Source organism: Capricornis sumatraensis, chromosome 9 (assembly GCF_032405125.1).
Source record: "Capricornis sumatraensis isolate serow.1 chromosome 9, serow.2, whole genome shotgun sequence".
Taxonomy (NCBI): Eukaryota; Metazoa; Chordata; class Mammalia; order Artiodactyla; family Bovidae; genus Capricornis; species Capricornis sumatraensis.
Window position 1 is genome coordinate 103,717,720 of NC_091077.1, and position 20,355 is coordinate 103,738,074.

The 20,355-nt window shown below is 40.4% G+C and overlaps 1 pseudogene; it reads left to right on the forward strand.

Moving 5' to 3' along the window:
• Positions 1 to 6,457: 6,457 nt before the first annotated feature.
• Positions 6,458 to 19,895, forward strand: LOC138086364 (elongation factor 1-alpha 1 pseudogene; annotated as a pseudogene).
• The last annotated feature ends 460 nt before the right edge of the window (positions 19,896 to 20,355 follow it).

Here is a 20,355-nt window from a genome sequence, read left to right on the forward strand (position 1 = left end):
TAAATACAACATGAAAAAAAGTTTTGTATATGTAGCTTTATCTTGCAATGTTGTCTGTATCTGATGTTTCTTTCCATGGGCATATCCTAAACCCTATTAATCTTACTAAAAGCATTTAGATAATTTTGCATTTGAATTACACATAATGACTCTTTGTATTTTATTGAGTTTCTTTTATTTTTACAGGCTCTTTTGGTAATACGGTTATACGATCATCTGTTTTCCGTTTACAAATAATCGCATAGGGCAGTTCTAATGGAAAAGTGTGAGTATATCATTGATCTGTTAAGATTATTGGAATATGTGGAACTATTTCCTTATAATGACCTCCAGGGTGATTTCCAAGACAAAAGACATCGTTAAAAAAGAGGGCAAGTAGAAAAAGAAGACTTTAAAAATTCATCTTGTTGAGGAAAGTAGTAATCACACATCCATACACAGATGCTAGACCCATATCACAGGATAAACTTCGTGTGGAGTTTTATGCCTTCACACATCAGGAAATCTAACAGAAATTAGAAATTTAATCATATGGCAAAAATAGAACTATATACAAACTTCTGACTTAGATTTCTATTCTAGGGTTATTAAGAAACTAAGAAATAGCTATTTTTTACTAGAAAGGGAAAATATTTCTACTTTGAAAATTCAGAGAGTATGTTGTTTGAAAAAATAACGTGAAATTCTATCACAAAGAAATAACATATTTTTAATTATTTTGTACATGCATATATCATATTTATATAGAGCTAATTTGTATGGTATTACTGCTTATTTTATACATAAATTATTACTATAGTATGTATTATATGTATGATAATGTATATAATGTATAATATGTATTATATAAAATTATGGGTAAGTATAACAGATACTGTATGCCATATAGTAATATCTATTTCAATTTTATATAAATATTGATGCCACCATTAATATTTAGTCACTCAGTCGTATATGGCTCTTTGTGACCCTGTGGACTGTAGCCCACTAGACTCTGTCCATGGGATTTCACAGGCAAGAATACTGGAGTGGGTTGCCGTTTCCTTCACCAAAGGATCATCCCAGCTCAGGGGTGAAGCCTGAGTCTCCTGCATTGCACGTGGATTGTTTACCCTTTACTGTCTGAGTCACCAGGAAGCCCAATGCTACCATTTCAGGGAATCCCAATGTAATATAATAAACACAGTTTCTTATATGCAATATATCATAATTATATTTTAAAATATATATAAATTAATTTTATGTACTCTTTTCCTCACCCTCTACAATCTCATCTATATAAACCTGATGTCATCAATCTGACTGCATCCTTTAACAATTTTCTCTGTATTTGTATGAAATATTTTGCACACATCTGTCTATAAAACTACTTCATTACAATAGCTTATGTGAAATGTACTGTGCTCAGTCATGTCTGACTCTTTGTAACCTAGGCTCCTCTGTCCATGGGATTTTGCAGAATCAGAATACTGGAGTGGGTAGCCATTTCCTTCTCCAGGGGATCTTCCCAACACAAGGATCAAGCTCGAGTGCTTGCATGTCCTGCACTGGCAGCAGGTTCTTTACCTCTGTGCCACCTGGCCTCCCATACATCCATGCTTATTCTTTAGCTAATATTCTATTAAACATTAAGATGTAGATGTAAGCAATCTTTTGGAATTATTGAAAATATTACAAGGAATTAATATTTTATTCAATCATTTCTTGAATTCATTTATTTAATTAATAAATAAAATGTATTTAATAAAATCATTTATTTTATTCAATCATATATATTCTTTTTCATTGGTATTTTTATTACTATAGGCAAAACTCTGAAAAGAGAGATTTCCTGGTTAAAATGTATGATTAATTTTAATTTTAATATACTTAAGAAGTCAGAATTATTCCTCGAGAGGCTTCACAATATATAACTCTCATGTCAATGAGAGAATCTCTTTCCTTTAATTCTAATAGCTATTTCTAATTTCTAAAAGGAAATTCTAATTTATTTCTTTTGAAGAATCAACAAAGTTAAAAATATATCTATTTTTCCCTCCAATTTACAGTAGCCTAGCTTCTAGAGAAGTTACACATTTTAAGTTTGAATAGCAAATACCCTCCCTTTATTTAGCTGACACTGCTAAAACCTGATCATATTAATAACTAAAAGGGAGTGTTTGCATTAATTAGAATTCATATACTGCTACTCCTTTTATTGAATAAATATTAAAATGAATGATATTAAAATGTTAAATTTTATATTTTCATTATTATATTTTAGTCTTCGAACAAATCTTATTTTACAAACAAGATAAAAATTACACACTCATCTTATCTTCAGGAAGGTAAAATTTAATTATTTCAGGTTTTATTATAGTAACCAAACTGTGATACTACCTATGCATATAAGGATTTTATTTCTCTCTCCTCTTTATATCAGTAGTCTATTAAGAACTGGAAAATATAAAATTCTGTTTAATAATAAGCATCTTTGTATATGTGTTTTGTTTATCTGAAAATTTTCTGAATGCTTTTTTCCAAATTCTTTTCCTATTTTCCCTTTCTCTCTTTCATATTTAAGTGCTCTGCATATAACCAGGATATTAACATGATCTTAAATTTATGAACTATGTTATAATTAAAATATTTCTAATTGACACTCATCTCAGATATAACACTGAATAAACTTTAAAATTTTAAGAAAGCAATTTCAGGTATGTATGACTATTACATTTTGAAAATTAATGAAGATTTTGACAAGAGTTTGCCACTATTTCAGGGTCAAAAACACAGGCAAATCTTGCATGTAGTGGAAAAGTGCATTAATGGAAAAGAAGTGGCAGGTTTTTAAGGTTACATTTTGTGGAAATTCTAATACTGTTTTAAAAAGCTTGAATAAATAAACTATCAGAAACACATGTTTTCTCAGAGTTATTGCCTTCTTATAATCTACCAGTGTCAGTATTAGCATACAAATTTGCATGATTTTCAAGCTCCTGTCATGAGCTACAAAATCACTGTGGACAGTGACTTCAGCCGCAGGATTAAAAGTCACTTGTTTCTTGGATGGAAATCTGTGACAAATCTAGACAGTGTATTCAAAGCAGAGACATCACTTTGCTGACAAAGTCCATTGTCTATGGATGTGAGAGTTGGACCACAAAGAAGATAGAGCACCAAAGCACTGATGCTTTTGAATTTTGGTGCTGGAGAAGACTCTTGAGAGCCCCTTGGACAGCAAGGAAATAAAACCAATCAAACCAACATACCCTGAGTATTCACTGGAAGGACTGATGCTGAAGCTGAAGCTCCAATACTTCGGGCACCTGATGTGAAGCGCTGACTCACTGGAAAAGACTCTGATGTTGGGAAAGGTTGACAGCCGGAAGAGAAGGCAGTGAGAGGATAAAGTGGTCGGATGGCATCACCGACTCAATGGACATGAGTTTGAGGAATTTCTGGGAGACAGTGAAGAACAGCAAAATCTCTGGTGTGCTGCAGTCCTTGTGGTCACAAAGAATCAGACACAACTTAGAGACTAAACAACAAAAACAAGGGACTCTTGCTACCTGGCCATAGGCATCAAGTCACTTCTTAGATATACACGTGTGAAAAGGAGATGATCCAGATCGAAGCTCTTGATGCATTCTCACTGCCCTTCCTCACCGCAAAGGGGCCCATCAGAGCTCGCCATGTGGGCTGTGGTGCCTAGGGTGGGAGTGGTTGGTTGGGAGATACTTGGTGGTCAGTATGGGATTTTTAGTATATATATGAGAGATGGTGAGATTACTCCAGACTGCTTTTATAAAGAAATTGGAGATTGGCACATCTATCCAGCCCAGCAAATGCAGAGGTTCTAATCATTTGGTGGCAGCAATACATCCCATTTTGTTAGACTTTCAGGGAAATCATTGTGTCCAAAGTGGTCAAGGATCAAGTCTGGGCAGTGTGGTGGTCTGGACTGAGAGATGCAGGTAGGTGTGTCTCTCTGCCCTAACTGATCAGAATCTCTAGTTCGCTTTGATGATCAGAGTAGTCCGCCCACTAGGTTACTGTGTGCGAAGTTGCTTCAGTGGTGTCCGACTCTTTGTGATCTATGGACTGTAGACTTCCAGCCTTCTCTGTTCATGAGATTTCCCGGGTAATAATACTGGAGTCGGTTGCCATTTTCTTCTCTAGGGTGTTTTCCTGGACCAGGGATTGAACTTGCATGTCCTGCATTAGTAGACAGATTCTATACTGCTGAGCCACAAGGAAAGCCCCGGTAAGAGTGTGGTTTGCATAAAATGTTGAAAAAAAAAAAAAAAAAGGTAAGTGAATGACTCAGAATTTAACAGATCACACTGACTTTTTTCCCCTATTCAAGAAAAGTAAAACACACACACACACAAGAACTTGTCTTCTAGCTTTAGGATGCATGAAAGTGAAAGTGAAATCTCTCAGTCCTATCCAACTCTTTGCGACCCCATAGACTGTAGCCTACTAGGCTCCTCGGTCCATGGGATTTTCCAGGCAAGAGTACTGGAAAGGGTTGCCATTTCCTTCTCCAGGGGATGTTCCCCACGCAGGGATCGAACCCAGGTCTCCTGCATTCCAGGCAGACGCTTTAGGACGCATAGCTGCAGGTAAACATATATAGTAGAATGAAAAGCATCAGGGATATGGCCATTTATTGATATATTCCATACGCTACTATACTTACTAGTCAGATACACACATATATTGGATGCTTCGCTATGTTTATTTAAACCAAGCATTTGAAGAAATGAGTGAAAGACAGAAGACTTTCCAAGCACAGCATCATTGTGAGGCTTCCCCTTTGATTATTTTCTGTGTAGTCATTTATCCTGTGGTTAGAGATATGAATACTTGCTTAGTTCAGTTCAGTTCAGTCATGTCTGACTCTTTGCAACCCCCTGGACTGGAGCATGCCAGGCCTCCCTGTTCATCACCAACTCCCGGAGTTCACTCAAACCCATGTCCATCGAGTCAGTGATGCCATCCAGCCATCTCATCCTCTGTCGTCCCCGTCTCCTCCTGCCTCCAATCTTTCCCAGCATCAGGGGCTTTTCCAACGAGTCAGCCCGTTTTTCGAATATGTGCTACTTACTAGTTCATCAGGGCCTCCCTGGCGGCTCAGGTGGTAAAGCGTCTGCCTCCAATGTGGGAGACCTGGGTTCGATCCCTGGGTCAGGAAGATCCCCTGGAGAAGGAAATTGCAACCCACTCCAGTATTCTTGCCTGGAAAATCCCATGGATACAGGAGCCTGGTGGGCTACAGTCCATAGGGTTACACACACACACTGACACACACACACACACACACACACACGTTGATTAAAATGCTGGATTTGTGCCCCTTCTATTGAATTAAAGATATTTTACAGTTTGTGGTCTTTTAGCTCACCATTTTATTTTCTTGTTCATCCCCTCATCATGCTTCTTGAATTGTATTTAAAATCAAATAGAGGGAGTTGGATCAAGATGGCAGAGTAAGAGGATGTATGTCACCTTCCCTTACAAACACATCAAAAATCCATCTACATGTGGAAACAGAGAAGAGTGTTTATACAATTAAACATACAATAAAAATCTCCTGACAACTCAGTAATGTCAGGGGGGAAAAAAGGCCAGTGGTAGGGACCTACGCCCCAGGGATGGATCTATAAGGTCTACAAGTGGACTGTCACCCTGGGGAGTGAGAAGGTCAAGGAGTCTGGGCACCCCACTTCTGGAGTCCAGCATGCAGGAGATGGTCCTCCTGGCCTGGTGAGAGATGATGAGATAGAAAGAAGGCTGGAGAAACCTAGACTCTGCTCCCCAGGAGGAACACGTGCAAACTTGCTGACAATCAGGGTGGAGAGAGCCTTGTGTTGTCAGTTGCCATCTTTCCAAATGCAGCCATCTGAAGGGGTGAACACCCCAACCCTGCTCACTCCACAGCGAAGCTGGGCCTGGGATCAGGGCAGAGACTCAGTCGAGCTGCCCAGAGAGAGACCGGGGTGCCTGGTGGCCACTGTTAGATCACCGGGTGGTGAGTGTAGACATGGGGGGCCTTGTCAGCCTGCGGACCAGGTGGCACCGCAAAAGCATGCAGCAAGGAGGTGCTGAATCTCAGGCAGCCAGGCCCAGGGGGAGGACTCATGCAGACAGGAGGAGACAGCCCTGAGGGCCTGGGGGGCAGCGGAGGGGACCACAAGGACCTAGTCAGCGTTCTCGGGAGTGGTCAGTGGCTCCTCTCCCAGCAGAAGAGCCCGCCCTCCCCAGGCAGCACTGTGGTGTGAGACTGGGGACAGATGGGTCCTGGGAAAAGTCTGCCACAGGGGAGACCCCCATCTCTGGTGCAGCCTGGCAACCTCACTCCTGCAGCCACAACACCCCTATCCCCAGCCCTCACCTATTCCACCCCATAGCCCTGTGCTAGATCTGGGATGAACACGGCAGAGAGGACAGCATAACCTTGGATGGCAGAACCATGGTCTGCACACTGATGGCACCCAGGGCCTCTGTGACCGCATGGACCTCACTTGCTTTAGCAACTGCCTTTGTGCAGCAGGGTACAGACTCAAGGGCTTGGACCATGATCAAACCTGACCCTCGTTGGGGAGCAGACCCCATGCCTGACAGGGTGGAAATAGCCACGGTGTGGAGAGGAAACCCCACCCCACATCAGCAGAAGTTATGGATACTACAATACAAACCACACCCACTTCCAAGGGGAGAAGGGCCAGCTCACCTTGAGGAGGCACATGGCTGGGGTCCAAAACCAGCCCTCACACCAAAAAGATTGTACAAACACGGTCTACACAGGGATACACCCACAGAACAATACCCCTTCCAGACCAAAGTTGGTAACTATTTCTCCTAAATTTACAGTGACACAGAAAGTTAAGAAAATGACAAAGCAGAGAAGTACTCGGAATTCAAAGAACCAGAGAAATCCCCTGAAAGAGCAAATCATGAAAAAGAACTCACTAGTTTACTAGACCCTGAGTTCAAAAGCAGGTAGTAAGAATGGTAACTCAATTAAGAAAGATTATCAAGAGAATTGCAGAATACTATAATAAGGAACAAGAAACTATAAAGATGTTCCAATCAAAATTGGTTTAATTGCCATGATAAAAACCGACCTAGAAGCAATTATTAGAGGACCAAATGACAGAGAAGAATGAACAGGGGATATGGAAGATAGAAGAATGGATATCACTGAATCAAGACAGCAGGCAGAGATATAATCTAAAAAAAAAATAGCAATTTGGGGATCTAAGAGATAAAATGACCTGCCTCTTGAGAAACCTATATGCAGGTCAGGAAGCAACAGGAAGTTAGAACAGGACATGGAACAACAGACTGATTCCAAATAGAAAAAGGAGTACGTCAAGGCTGTATATTGTCACTCTGCTTATTTAACTTCTATGCAGAGTATATCATGAGAAATGCTGGACTGGAAGAAACACAAGCTGGAATCAAGATTGCTGGGAGAAATATCAATAACCTCAGATATGCAGATGATACCACCCTTATGGCAGAAAGTGAAGAGGAACTAAAAGGCCTCTTGATGAAAGTGAAAGAGGAGAGAACAAAAGTTGGCTTAAAGCTCAACATTCAGAAAACAAAGATCATGGCATCTGGTCCCATCACTTCACGGAAATAAATGAGGAAACAGTGGAAACAGTATCAGACTTTATTTTTTTTGGGCTCCAAAATCACTGCAGATGGTGACTGCAGCCATGAAATTAAAAGACAGTTGGAAGAAAGTTATGACCAACTTAGATAGCTAAATATTCTAAGTTATGACCAACTCAGATAGCATATTACTTTACCAACAAAGGTCTGTCTAGTCAAAGCCATGGTTTTTTGAGTAGTCATGTATCGATGTGAGAGATGGACTATAAAGAAAGCTGAGTGCTGAAGAATTGATGCTTTTGAACTATGGTGTTGGAGAAGACTTTTGAGAGTCCCTTGGACTGCAAAGAGATCCAACCAGTCCATTCTGAAGGAGATCAGTCCTGGGTGTTCTTTGGAAGGAATGATGCTAAAGCTGAAGCTCCAGTACTTTGGCCACCTCATGAGAAGAGTTGACTCATTGGAAAAGACTCTGATGCTGGGAGGGATTAGGGGCAGGAGGAGAAAGGGACAACCGAGGATGAGATGGCTGGATGGCATCACTGACTCTATGGACGTGAGTTTGAGTGAACTCTGGGTGTTGGTGATGGACAGGGAGGCCTGGCGTGCTGCGATTCATGGTGTTGCAAAGAGTCAGACATGACTGAGTGACTGAACTGAACTGAAATGAAGAGATAAAATAAAATCTGAAAACTACACATGATAGGGGAAGAAGAGAAAAAAAAAAAGTGTTCAAAAATGTATTTGAAGAAATCATGGTTGAAAACTTCCCAAACCTAAATAAGAAAACAGACATCCAGGTACCAGAAGCACAGAGGATCCCAAACATGTTGAATCCAAACAGATTCATACCAAGACAAATCATAATTAAAATCGCAAACGTTAAAGAGAAGATTTTAAAGACAGTAAGAGAAAAACAAAATCAATTGTACGGGAACCCCGATAAAGCTATCAGCTGACGAGAGAAACTGTAGGCCAGAAGGGAGTATCATGATACATTCAAAGTCTTGAAAGGGAAAAATCTGCTACCTAGGATACTTTACCTAGCAAGATTATGCAGTAAAGAAAAGACAGTCTTTTCAAAAAGTGATGTTGGGAAAGCTGGACAGCTGCATGTAAATCAAAGAAGTTAGAATACTTCCTAACTTCATTTGTACTTCCAGAAACAAAAGTAAACTCAAAATGGTTTAAAGGTCAAACTTAAGACATGACACAGTGAAAATCCTAGCAGAATACACAGGCAAGATATTGTGGAGATAAATCATGGCAATATTTTCTTAGATTAATCTCCCCAGGCAAAAGAGATAAAAGCAAAAACAAGTAAATGGCACCTAATCAAATTTATAAGTTTTCACACAGCAAAGGAAATCATTAACCAAACAGAAAGACACTGATGGAATGGGAGAAAGTATTTGCAAATGATGTGACCAACAGGAGTTAATACCTTATATATATAAACAGCTCATACAACTCGATATCAAATAAACAAGACAGTCAAAAAGGGGCAGAGGACCTAAACAGATATTCTTCCAAAGAAATCCTAGATGCTCAACAGATACATGAAAAGATGCTTAACATCACTATTTAATAGAAAAATGCAAATCAAAATCACAATAAGGTATCACTTCACATGGTCAGGGCTTCCCTGGTGGCTCAGAGGGTAAAGCGTCTGCCTGCAATGTGGGAGACCTTGGTTCGATCCCTGGGCTGGGAAGATCCCCTGGAGAAGGAAATGGCACCCCACTCCAGTACTCTTGCCTGGAGAATCCCATGGACGGAGGAACCTGTTGGGCTACAGTCCATGGGGGTCGCGAAGAGTCGGACACAACTGAGCAACTTCATTTCACTTCACTTCACTTCACTTCACTTCACATGGTCAGTCCAGTTCAGTTCAGTCGCTCAGTCATGTCCAACTCTTCGCGACTCCATGGACTGCAGCACACCAGGCCTCCCTGTCCAACACCAGCTCCTAGAGTTTACTCAAACTCATGTCCATCAAGTCAGTGATGCCATCCAATCATCTCATCCTCTGTCATCCCTTTTTCCTCCTGCCTTCAGTCTTTCCGAGCATCAGGATCTTTTCAAATAAGTCAGCTCTTCACATCAGGTGGCCACAGTATTGGAGTTTCAGCTTTAACATCAGTCCTTCCAATGAATATTCAGGACTGATTTTCTTCAGGATGGACTGGTTGGATCTCCTTGCTGTTCAAGGTACTCCCAAGAGTCTTCTCCAGCACCACAGTTCAAAAGCATCGATTCTTTGGCACTTAGCTTTCTTTTTTGTCCACCTCTCACATCCATAATGACTGCCAGAAACACCATATGTCAGAATGGCTATAATGAAAAGCCTACAAATAATAAATGCTCAGAGCCTGTGGAGTAAAGGGAACTCTCCTATACTGTTAGTGGAAATGGAAACTGCTGCAGCCACTTTGGGAAATAGTTTGGAGGTCCTTTAAAAATCTAAAAATAGAGTTACCATATGAGTCAACATCATTCCCAGGCCTCGTTATTTATCTGGAAAAAATGAAGACCCTAATTTGAAAATATACCTGCACCCCCAACATTCACAGCAGCACTCTTTACAATAGTGAAACATGAAAACAACTCAAATGTCCATTAGCCAATGATTAGCTTAATAAAATGTGACATACATCATCTGCTAGTGGGCATTTGAGTTCTTCCCATGTCTTTACTATTGTAAATAGTGCTGCTATGAATGTTGGGGTGCATGTATCTTTGAGAATTAGGGTCTTTGTTTTTGCAGATGGATAACCAGGAGTGAATGCTGGATTGTACGGTAACTGTACTTTTAGATTTTTAAGGGACCTCCATACTGTTTGCCATAGTGACTGACTATATAGTTAGATAAATGAATCACTTTGCTCTATACCTGAAGCACAATATTGCAGTCAACTATAAATCAATAAAAACATCAAATAGACATTAAGCCTTATTTATTTTTCTTTATTTTCCTTTGAGAGTATGAGATAAAGTTAATAAGCACATAATCTCACACCCTGACATAAAGAGAAAGGTTTAGATAAGCCGTATGAGTTCCAGAAGTTTTAGAAAACAGGACTTTGGAGGTCATACAGAATTTATCTCTTTTCATCTTAGCACAAGCAATTTTCTTTCATGAATTTATCAAATGTGAGAAAAAGTAAAGTTCTAACTTTTACAGTCAGCTCCCCAACCGATTTGTAAGGCAATTTTGAGGCAGGTTTGTGTTCATTGTTTTTCAGGGTCTTACTAATTAAACTGTTTACCAGATACTGCTTTGAAGACTATATCAGTTTAAAGTATACTATTGGTATTAAAAACCTTAACATTTCCACTCGGAAATAGGAAGACCAGAAAATCTGTTTGAAAATCCACAGGAATAGTGATCAAGACCCGAAAGAACTTTGGAATGGGCAAGTGGAGAGGAACATCATTCTAGGTGATATATTCCAATCCAAAGATACTTAGGGAAGATTTTGATGCTGATAGTTTTTCAACAAAGTAACTCCGATGATGTCTATAGTAAACAGATTCATCTGGTAATTGGAGGCAAAATGAACCTCATTATGGAAATAAATCTACATTATTTTTGGTGCAATTGGATTGGGAAACCTTTGTAACAGTATGTTGCTGTTCACAAAAGCAAAACAACTCAATTCATCCACTTGCAGAGAAAAATATTTTCTGTCCAGAAGTGGTAACAGGGTTTAGCTGATCTCCATAAATATTCCTGCCTGAATGTGAAGCTTGAAGCTTTAGTGTGAATGTGTGTGGTCCCACATCCACAGATGTCTGTGAACAGAGGAAAGAACCAGAGTCTAGCATTACTGAAGTTTCAGCCAGTTCAGCTGAGTAGTTCAGTCGTGTCTGACTCTTTGCGACCCCATGGACTGCAGCACACCAGGCTTCCCTGTCTATCACCAACTCCAGGAGTTTGCTCAAATTCATGTCCATCCAGTTGCTGATGCCATTCAATCATGTTTCAGTTGGGTAGAAAAATTCTAAAATGTATTTGAGAATTAGTGAGGAACTATCTATTTCTCTGTATATTACTCATAAAGTACAACTGATTAAAGCATTTGATGCTTAACAAGAGTTATTCTTAGAATTGTAATTTTTGAATCAGAGCATTAGAATCAAGGACAGTGCAAATATAGGGCATACTTATAAGACTGAAATGTCAACACATAGGTACATAGATGGTAAATACTTCAGAGTCCCTATTCATAAACTCAAAGTGTGGCTCTAAGATTCTTAAAAGCCAAAGGAAAACACATTTTATTGTGTGATTTTCTAGTCTTTCCTGACTTCCAGGTGGAAATGTTAAAGTTTTGGATATAAACATTATACATTAAACTGATATAGTCTTCAAAGTACATTGGGTTTATAATACTGATTAATGTAATTAACCAGAGTATGAGAAACTGTCCCAAAGATATATAGAACCTGTCCCCCAAATTCTTCAGTCATCACTATCAATCTTGAAAATTCTCACAGTCCTATAGCAAAGCTAGGTGAAAACTTAAGAAGTATTATTTGTGTCAATGAAATCAAAACCGATCTGAAAGAATATGGACATTGTTTTAAAGCCTGAATGCATTGGACGAACCAAAGTCAGTCAAGAGGAGCAAAACTCCATGGCTCCATTCAGAAAAGATAATATAGGTAAATCAAGTAGTCTATATGTCTAAGCCACTAGGATCTCCCCACTCAAAGCATCAGAGATACTCCTGATTGAGCCACAAGACACTGCAATGTTGGCCCAAATCAAAAGTAAATGGGAAACCAAACTGACTGGTGCTTAGACACTCCCTCCTTTCAAAGCCCTTGACTCCTGCTTCTAGTCCACCTTGGCCTCAGATAGTCTACAAAGAGTAATGATCCATTTCCTCCTCCAGGGGATCTTCCTAACACAGGGATCAAACCGGTGTCTTCTGCATCTCCTGCATTGGCAGGAAGGTTCTTTACCACTGAGCCACCTAGGGGGGAACTAAAATTTAACTGGTGGATTTGAGGTAAGAGTCAGAGCAAGGAAGAGAACCTGAAGCCATCTTGTGCGTGAAAGGGAAAGTCGCTCACTCATGTCCAACTCTTTGTGATCCCATGGACTGTACAGTCCATGGAATTCTCCAGGCCAGAATACTGGAGTGGGTAGCCTTTCCCTTCTCCAGGGAATCTTCCCAATCCAGAGATTGAACCCAGGTCTCCCGCATTGCAGGTAGATTCTTCATCAGCTGATCCACAAGGGAAGCCCATGAATACTGGAATGGGTAGCCTATCCCTTCTCCAGCGGGTCTTCCCAACCCAGGAATTGAACCAGGGTCTCCTCCATTGCAGGCAGATTCTTTACCAACTGAGCTATCCAGGAAGCCCTTCTTGTGCATAAAGTGAAGTCACTCAGTCCTGTCCAACTCTTCGCGACCCCATGGACGGTAGCCCACCACTCTCCTCCGTCCATGGGATTTTCCAGGCAAGAGTACTGGAGTGGGTTGCCATTTCCTTCTCCAGGGAATCTTCCTGATGCAGGGATCAAACCCGGGTCTTCAACATTATAGACAGATGCTCTACTGTTTGAGCCACCAGGGAAGTCTTGTGTGGGGACTTTTAGAAAGAGTCATGCACTGTTGTCACTTCTGCTGAATTTTTAATTGTGATCAGCGTTTTACATGCTTGTAATAAGAATGTTCATAAAGGTCAGAGGGGATCCTCCTGATTGGAAATAATTTAATGTGAAGAAGTTGGTGGGATATGTAAATCACTTCCAAACCACCTCCCTGTCCCTTCTCTGATGGTCCAACAAAAGTAATATAGAATGCCAGGGAGAGAAGGGGAAAACACAGCCTTAATTAGTACTTAATATCAGCAGGAATAACCAGAGATGAAATATTTCAGCACAACCATCATGATGCCAGTGAAAAATGCTCATGGGATCTGAAGACTTAAAATAGGTTACTGTCAACTGAATTTAGTTGTTTCACTCACAGATGAACTATTCCAGAAATTGTGACCATAACACCCAGGTTAATGGCACTGGGTATGCAATCTTAGACATTGTGAACAACATTTTTATGTCCTACCAGTATCTGAGGACCAAGACCAATTTCCATTCATGTGTCAAGTCCTCTAATAAAGGACCGCAGCAGTTTTCAAGGGGTAAGGATTACTGTATGTCCTTTCACACCAGAAAGCAAGGGTTAAGGAATGTTTAAGTGAAGGTTAAAAGACATACTAGCATTAACCTGAGGATTTTTCATAGAAAGATTGTAAGGAATTGAAATGGGAATAACTTTCTCACTATGCTATCACTCCTATCTAATGCTGCTGCCATGTAACAGCTAAAATCATCTTGAGAACTGCCTCATCCAATATCCCCATAATTTGGGAAACAGTAGTGCAACTGAGCGACTTCACTTTCACTTTTCACTTTCCTGCATTGGAGAAGGAAATGGCAACCCACTCCAGTGTTCTTGCCTGGAGAATCCCAGGGACAGCGGAGCCTGGTGGGCTGCCATCTATGGGGTCGCACAGAGTCAGACTCGGCTGAAGCGACTTAGCAGCAGCAGCAGCAGCAGCAGCAGCAGCAGTGTCAATACCAGACTCGGAAGACCTAGGTCCTCTGCTCAATTCTGTCATTTACTAGGTGTGTGAATTTGAGGGAAAATCTTCCTCCATTTTGTCTCATTTTTTCCCATTTATAAAATGAACTCTTATAGGCCCTTCATACTTGACAATAATGAAACTTTCTGCTGTTGAACTTAAGTCACACTTAGCCTTCAGAAATTTCCCTTCCAGAGAAGACTTTGTTTCTCCTTTGTAGCTTACTTTGCTTCTCTTGTTTAGAATAGGGGAGAGAGAGAGACAAAGGGAGGCCTTAAGAGAGAAAGGCAGAAGTCAGCAACAAACAGCAGCTCAGCAGGGCAGGGATGAGCAGAACATCGGTAAAGTACAGGTTCTAAAATCAGCAAAGGTGGGTTGGAATCCTGGATTTCTACACACAGATTTACATGGGCTTATGCAAGCTACTTAATTTTCAAGATATCTGTTTTCTCATTCAATCTGTTGAGAGGCTAATCCTTAGTAAACAGGATTGTTGTAAAGATTGAATGTGCGGCAATGTCACTAGGTTGAAGAAGGCATGTCTGCTTCCCGTAGGGGACATATACATTTGAATGACTGAAATAAGGAACGTTGAGCATTTTCATCCCGTCAGCCTCAGGATAACTTGGTTATCCCACCTCATCTCTTGAAAATATCAGACTTATAGTGGGTATTAAATAAGACATTTCTCTTACTAATATTAATATATTTAATAATAGAAATATTGGAGTGATGTCAACTATTAAGACTGAAGAGAAAAATAAAGCCTAGAATATGATGATTTCTGTGTGATAAAATAATTGTTAAAGAAAATTAACTTTTAAATTTATATTAAAAGTAAGAGGATAACAGGAAAGAAATGGCTGTTGCTTAAGTATGTTGTAATGCTATTAAATGATATGAATTGGGATAATGCAATTCAATTCACATTGTGCTAGTTATTTATAAGAATGGTTATAGTTATATTGTAAGTTGTATAATTAATGTTAGAAAGAGAAGATTGATATTCAAGGAAGTTGAAATTTTAAAGAGGATACTGCACTTCTCCATGTGTCCATGTTTTATATACACTGTGTAAAGCCTGATAATAAACTATTCAAATCATGGGTTTCTTTTGCAGTTTAAATGGGATAAAGTTCTAATAGTCATGTCAGTAACAAAATAAAAGAGACTCTAAAGTTTCCAAGAATCCCAGAAACCCCAAGTGATTTATCTCCAAATACTAAGACAAATCTAATATTTACTTCATGAGATTCTGGTGACAATGAATGATGTAATACACATCAGGTATTGGTAATAGTGTTGACACAGTAAGAACTTGCTTGGTGTTATTTATTGATATGTTTGATATGACTTATAAATCCTTATCTATAATTTCTGAGAAGTAATGAAGAATAGATGAGGTATTTCATGTCAGAATGTGAGTTAACATGACAATTTTTTTCATTTTTTTATTGAAGGATAATTGCTTTACAGAATTTGTTGTTTTCTGTCAAACCTCAACATGAATCAGCCATAGGGATACATACATCCCCTCCCTCTTGAACCTCCCTCCCATCTCCTCCCCATCCTACCCCTCTAGGTTGATACAGAGCCCCTGTTTGAGTCCTCTGAGTCATACAGCAAATTCCCGTTGCCTATCTATTTTGCATATGGTAATGTAAGTTTCCATGTTACTCTCTCCATACATCTCACCCTCTCCTCCCCCCTCCCCCATGTCCATACATCTGTTCTCTGTCTGTTTCTCCATTGCTGCCTTGCAAATAAATTCATCAATACCATCTTTCTAGATTCCATATATATACATTAGTATACAATATTTCTTTTTTCGATTTCTGACTAATTTTATCCTGTATAACAGTGTCTAGGTTCATCCACCTCTTTAGACTTGCTCAATTCATTCCTTTTTATGGATGAGTAAAAATACACATATTCCATTGTATATATGTACTAATACGTCTTTATCTGTTTATCCATTTGCTGTATGGCTCAGGAAACTAGAACAGGGCCTCTGTATCAACCTAATGTGACAGGTTTTCAGAGAAAAAGATAAATCTGTTAAATATACACTAATGAATCTGAGGTTGATATCCACAAAAAGATAATGGATATGTTTATAGAATGTAACCTATACTATAAAAGTTTCATAACTAAAAATTTGGACATCTTTAGGTTTTCATTAGCCTATAAAAGGCATGACATAGTTGTCATTTTGAGCATAGGGTAGTGGTCCAAATGATGCCTCTGAAGTCAGATGATAAAAATTCAACCTCTAGCTCCACTGATATTGAAAAGCATTACATCTTGTAAACAATAAATCTACTGGTCCCTCAGTATCATCATCTATGATATGAAAGCAATACAGGTGCCTACTAAATTTTCCAGTGAGATTTAAAACTGTGTCTGGCATAGAAGTGTGCAGTAAACATTAACTTTTTGGTTACTTTTCAGAACTATTATGAAATATTTTGATAAAGTTCCTCTAGATTTTTGTAGATAGGACTAGAAATGACACTACTTTTTAAATTTCAGTATTCATAATCCAAGCCTTTGCCTTCTAATTAATTGTAAATTACTCAGAGATAAGCAGATGACATCACCATTAGGGCAGAAAGCGAAGAGGAACTAAAGAGCTTCTTGATAAAGGTGAAAGAGGAGTGAAAAAACTGACTTAAAACTCAACTTTTGCTTTATCACAACGGGTTTGCTGCCAGGACACATGTGTTGTGAAAAGCACCCTTCATTTCAGTTCAGTTCAGTCGCTCAGTCTTGTCCGACTCTTTGCGACCCCACGAACTGCAGCACACCAGGCCTCCCTGTCCATCACCAACTCCTGGAGTCACCAAAACTCATGTGCATCAAGTCAGTGAGGTCATCCAGCCATCTCATCCTCTGTCGTCCCCTTCTCCTCCTGCCCCCAATCCCTCCCAGCATCAGAGTCTTTTCCAATGAGTCAACTCTTCTCATGAGGTGGCCAAAGTACTGGAGCTTCAGCTTTAGCATCATTCCTTCCAAAGAAATCCCAGGGCTGATCTCACTCAGAATGGACTGGTTGGATCTCCTTGCAGTCCAAGGGACTCTCAAGAGTCTTCTCCAACACCATAGTTCAAAAGCATCAGTTCTTTGGCACTCAGCTTTCTTCACAGTCCAACTCTCACATCCATACATGACCACTGGAAAAACCATAGCCTTGACTAGACAGACCTTAGTCAGCAAAGTAATGTCTCTGCTTTTGAATATACTATCTAGGTTGATCATAGCTTTCCTTCCAAGGAGTAAGTGTCTTTTAATTTCATGGCTGCAGTCACCATCTGCAGTGATTTTGGAGCTCAAAAAATAAAGTCTGACACTGTTTTCACTGTTTCCCCATCTATTTCCCATGAAGTGATGAGACTGGATGCCATGATCTTCATTTTCTGAATGTTGAGCTTTAAGCCAACTTTTGCACTCTCCTCTTTCACTTTCATCAAGAGGCTTTTTAGTTCCTCTTCACTTTCTGCCATAAGGGTGGTGTCATCTGCATATCTGAGGTTATTGATATTTCTCCCGTTAATCTTGATTCCAGCTTGTGTTTCTTCCAGTCCAGCATTTCTCATGATGTACTCTGCATATAAGTTGAATATGCAGGGTGACAATATACAGCCTTGACATACTCCTTTTCCTATTTGGAACCAGTCTGTTGTTCCATGTCCAGTTCTAACTGTTGCTTCCTGCCCTGCATACAGATTTCTCAAGAGGCAGGTCAGGTGGTCTGGTATTCCCATGTCTTTCAGAAATTTCCACAGTTTCTTGTGATCCACACAGTCAAAGGTTTTGGCATAGTCAATAAAAGAGAATAGATGTTTCTCAGGAACTCTCTTGCTTTCTCAATGATCCAGTGGATGTTGGCAATTTGATCTCTGGTTCCTCTGCCTTTTCTAAAACCAGCTTGAACATCAGGAAGTTCACGGTTCACGTATTGCTGAAGCCTGGCTTGGAGAATTTTGAGCATTACTTTACTAGCATGTGAGATGAATGCAATTGTGCAGTAGTTTGAGCATTCTTTCGCATTGTCTTTCTTTGGGATTGGAATGAAAACTGATCTTTTCCAGTCCTGTGGCCACTACTGAGTTGTCCAATTTGCTGGCATATTGAGTGCAGCACTTTCACAGGATCATCTTTCAGGATCTTAAACCTAAGCAAAATCAGGAAAGGAAAAAGCCCACATCAACATTATTGTCATTGGGCATGTAGATTCAGGGAGGTCTACCACGACTGGCCAGCTGGTCTACAAATGTGGCGGGATCAACAAGAGAACAGTGGAAAACTTTGAAAAGAAGGCTTCCAGGATGGAAGGGCTCCTTCAAGTACGCCTGGGTCTTGGACAAACTGAAAGCTGATCGTGCATGTTATCACCATTGTAATCTCCCTGTGGAATTCTGAGACCAGCAAGTGCTGTGTTACCATCACTGATGCCCCCGGACACAGAGACTTCATCAAAAACGTGGTTACAGGCACCTCCCAGGCTGACTGTGCTGTCCTTCTGTTGCTGCTGGTGCTGGTGAATTTGAAGCTGGCATCTCCAGGAGCAGGCAGAACAGTGAGCATGCCCTTCTGGCTTGCACTCTGGGTGTGAAACAACTAATTGTTGGAGCTAAAATGGATTCCACGAGCCACCCTACAGCCAGAAGAGATACGAGGAAATTGTTAAGGAAGTCAGCGCCTACATTAAGAAAATTGGCCACAGCCCCGACACAGTAGCTTTTGTGCCAATTTCTGCCTGGAATGGTGACAACATGCCGGAGCCAAGTGCTAACAGGCCATCATGGTTCAAGGGATGGAAAGTCACCCGTAAGGATGGCACCCGTCCAGGGTGCCCATGGACCACCCTGCTTGAAGCTCTGGAGTGCATCCTGCCACCAACTCACCCAACTGATAGACCCTTGCGTTTGCGCGTCCAGGATGTCTATAAGATTGGTGGTATTGGTACTGTCCCTGTGGGTCATATGGAGACTGCTGTTCTCAAACCTGGCATGGTGGTCACCTTTGCTCCAGTCAGTGTAACCACTGAAGTGAAGTCTTCAGAAATGCACCATGAAGCACTGAGTGAAGCCCTTCCTGGGGACAATGTGGGCTTCCATGTCAAGAACGTGTCTGTCAAAGATGTTCGTCATGGCAACATGGCTGGTGACAGCAAAAATGACCCATCAATGGAAGCCACTGGCTTCACAGCTCAGCTGATTATTTTGAACCATCCAGTGCAGGATATGCACCTGTGCTGGACTGTCACACAGCTCACATTGCTTGCAAGGTTGCTGAGCTGAAGGAGATTGATTGCTGTTCTAGAAAAAGCTAGAAGATGGCCCTAAATCCTTGAAATCTGGTGATGCTACCATCATTGATATGGTTCCTGGCAAGCCCAAGTGTGTTGAGAGCTTCTCTGACTTCCTCCCCTGGGCCATTTTGCTGTGCGTGACATGAGACAGACGGTCTCTGTGGGTGTCATCAAAGCAGTGGGCGAGAAGGCAGCTGAAGCTGGCAAGGTCACCAAGTCTGCCCAGAACGCTCAGAAGGCTAGATTAATGTTATCCCCAATACCTGCCACCCCAGGTCTTAATCAGTGGTGGAAGAACGGTCTCAGAACTGTTTGTCTCAATGGGCCATTTAAGTTTAATAGCAAAAGACTGGTTAATAACAATGCATTGTAAAACCTACAGAAGGAAAGGAGAGTATTTTTGTGGACCATACGTTTTGTGTGTGGCAGTTTAAGTTATTAGTTTTTAAAATCAGTAATTTTTAATGAAAACAACTTGACCAAAAATCTGTCACAGAATTTGAGACCCATTAATAAAAAGCTTAATGAGGAAAAGAAAACGAAACAAAACTCAACCTTCAGAAAACTAAGATCATGGCATCCAGTCCAATCACTTCATGGCAAATAGATGGGGGAAAAGTATAAACAGTGACAGACTTTTATTTTGGGGGGCTCCAAAATCACTGCAGATGGTGACTGCAGCCATGAAATTAAAAGATATTTACTCCTTGGAAGAAGATCTAGGACAAACTTAGACCACATATTTTTTAAGAAGCAGAGACATTATTACTTTGCTGCTGCTGCTGCTAAGTCACTTCAGTCGTGTCAGACTCTGTCTGACCCCATAGACGGCA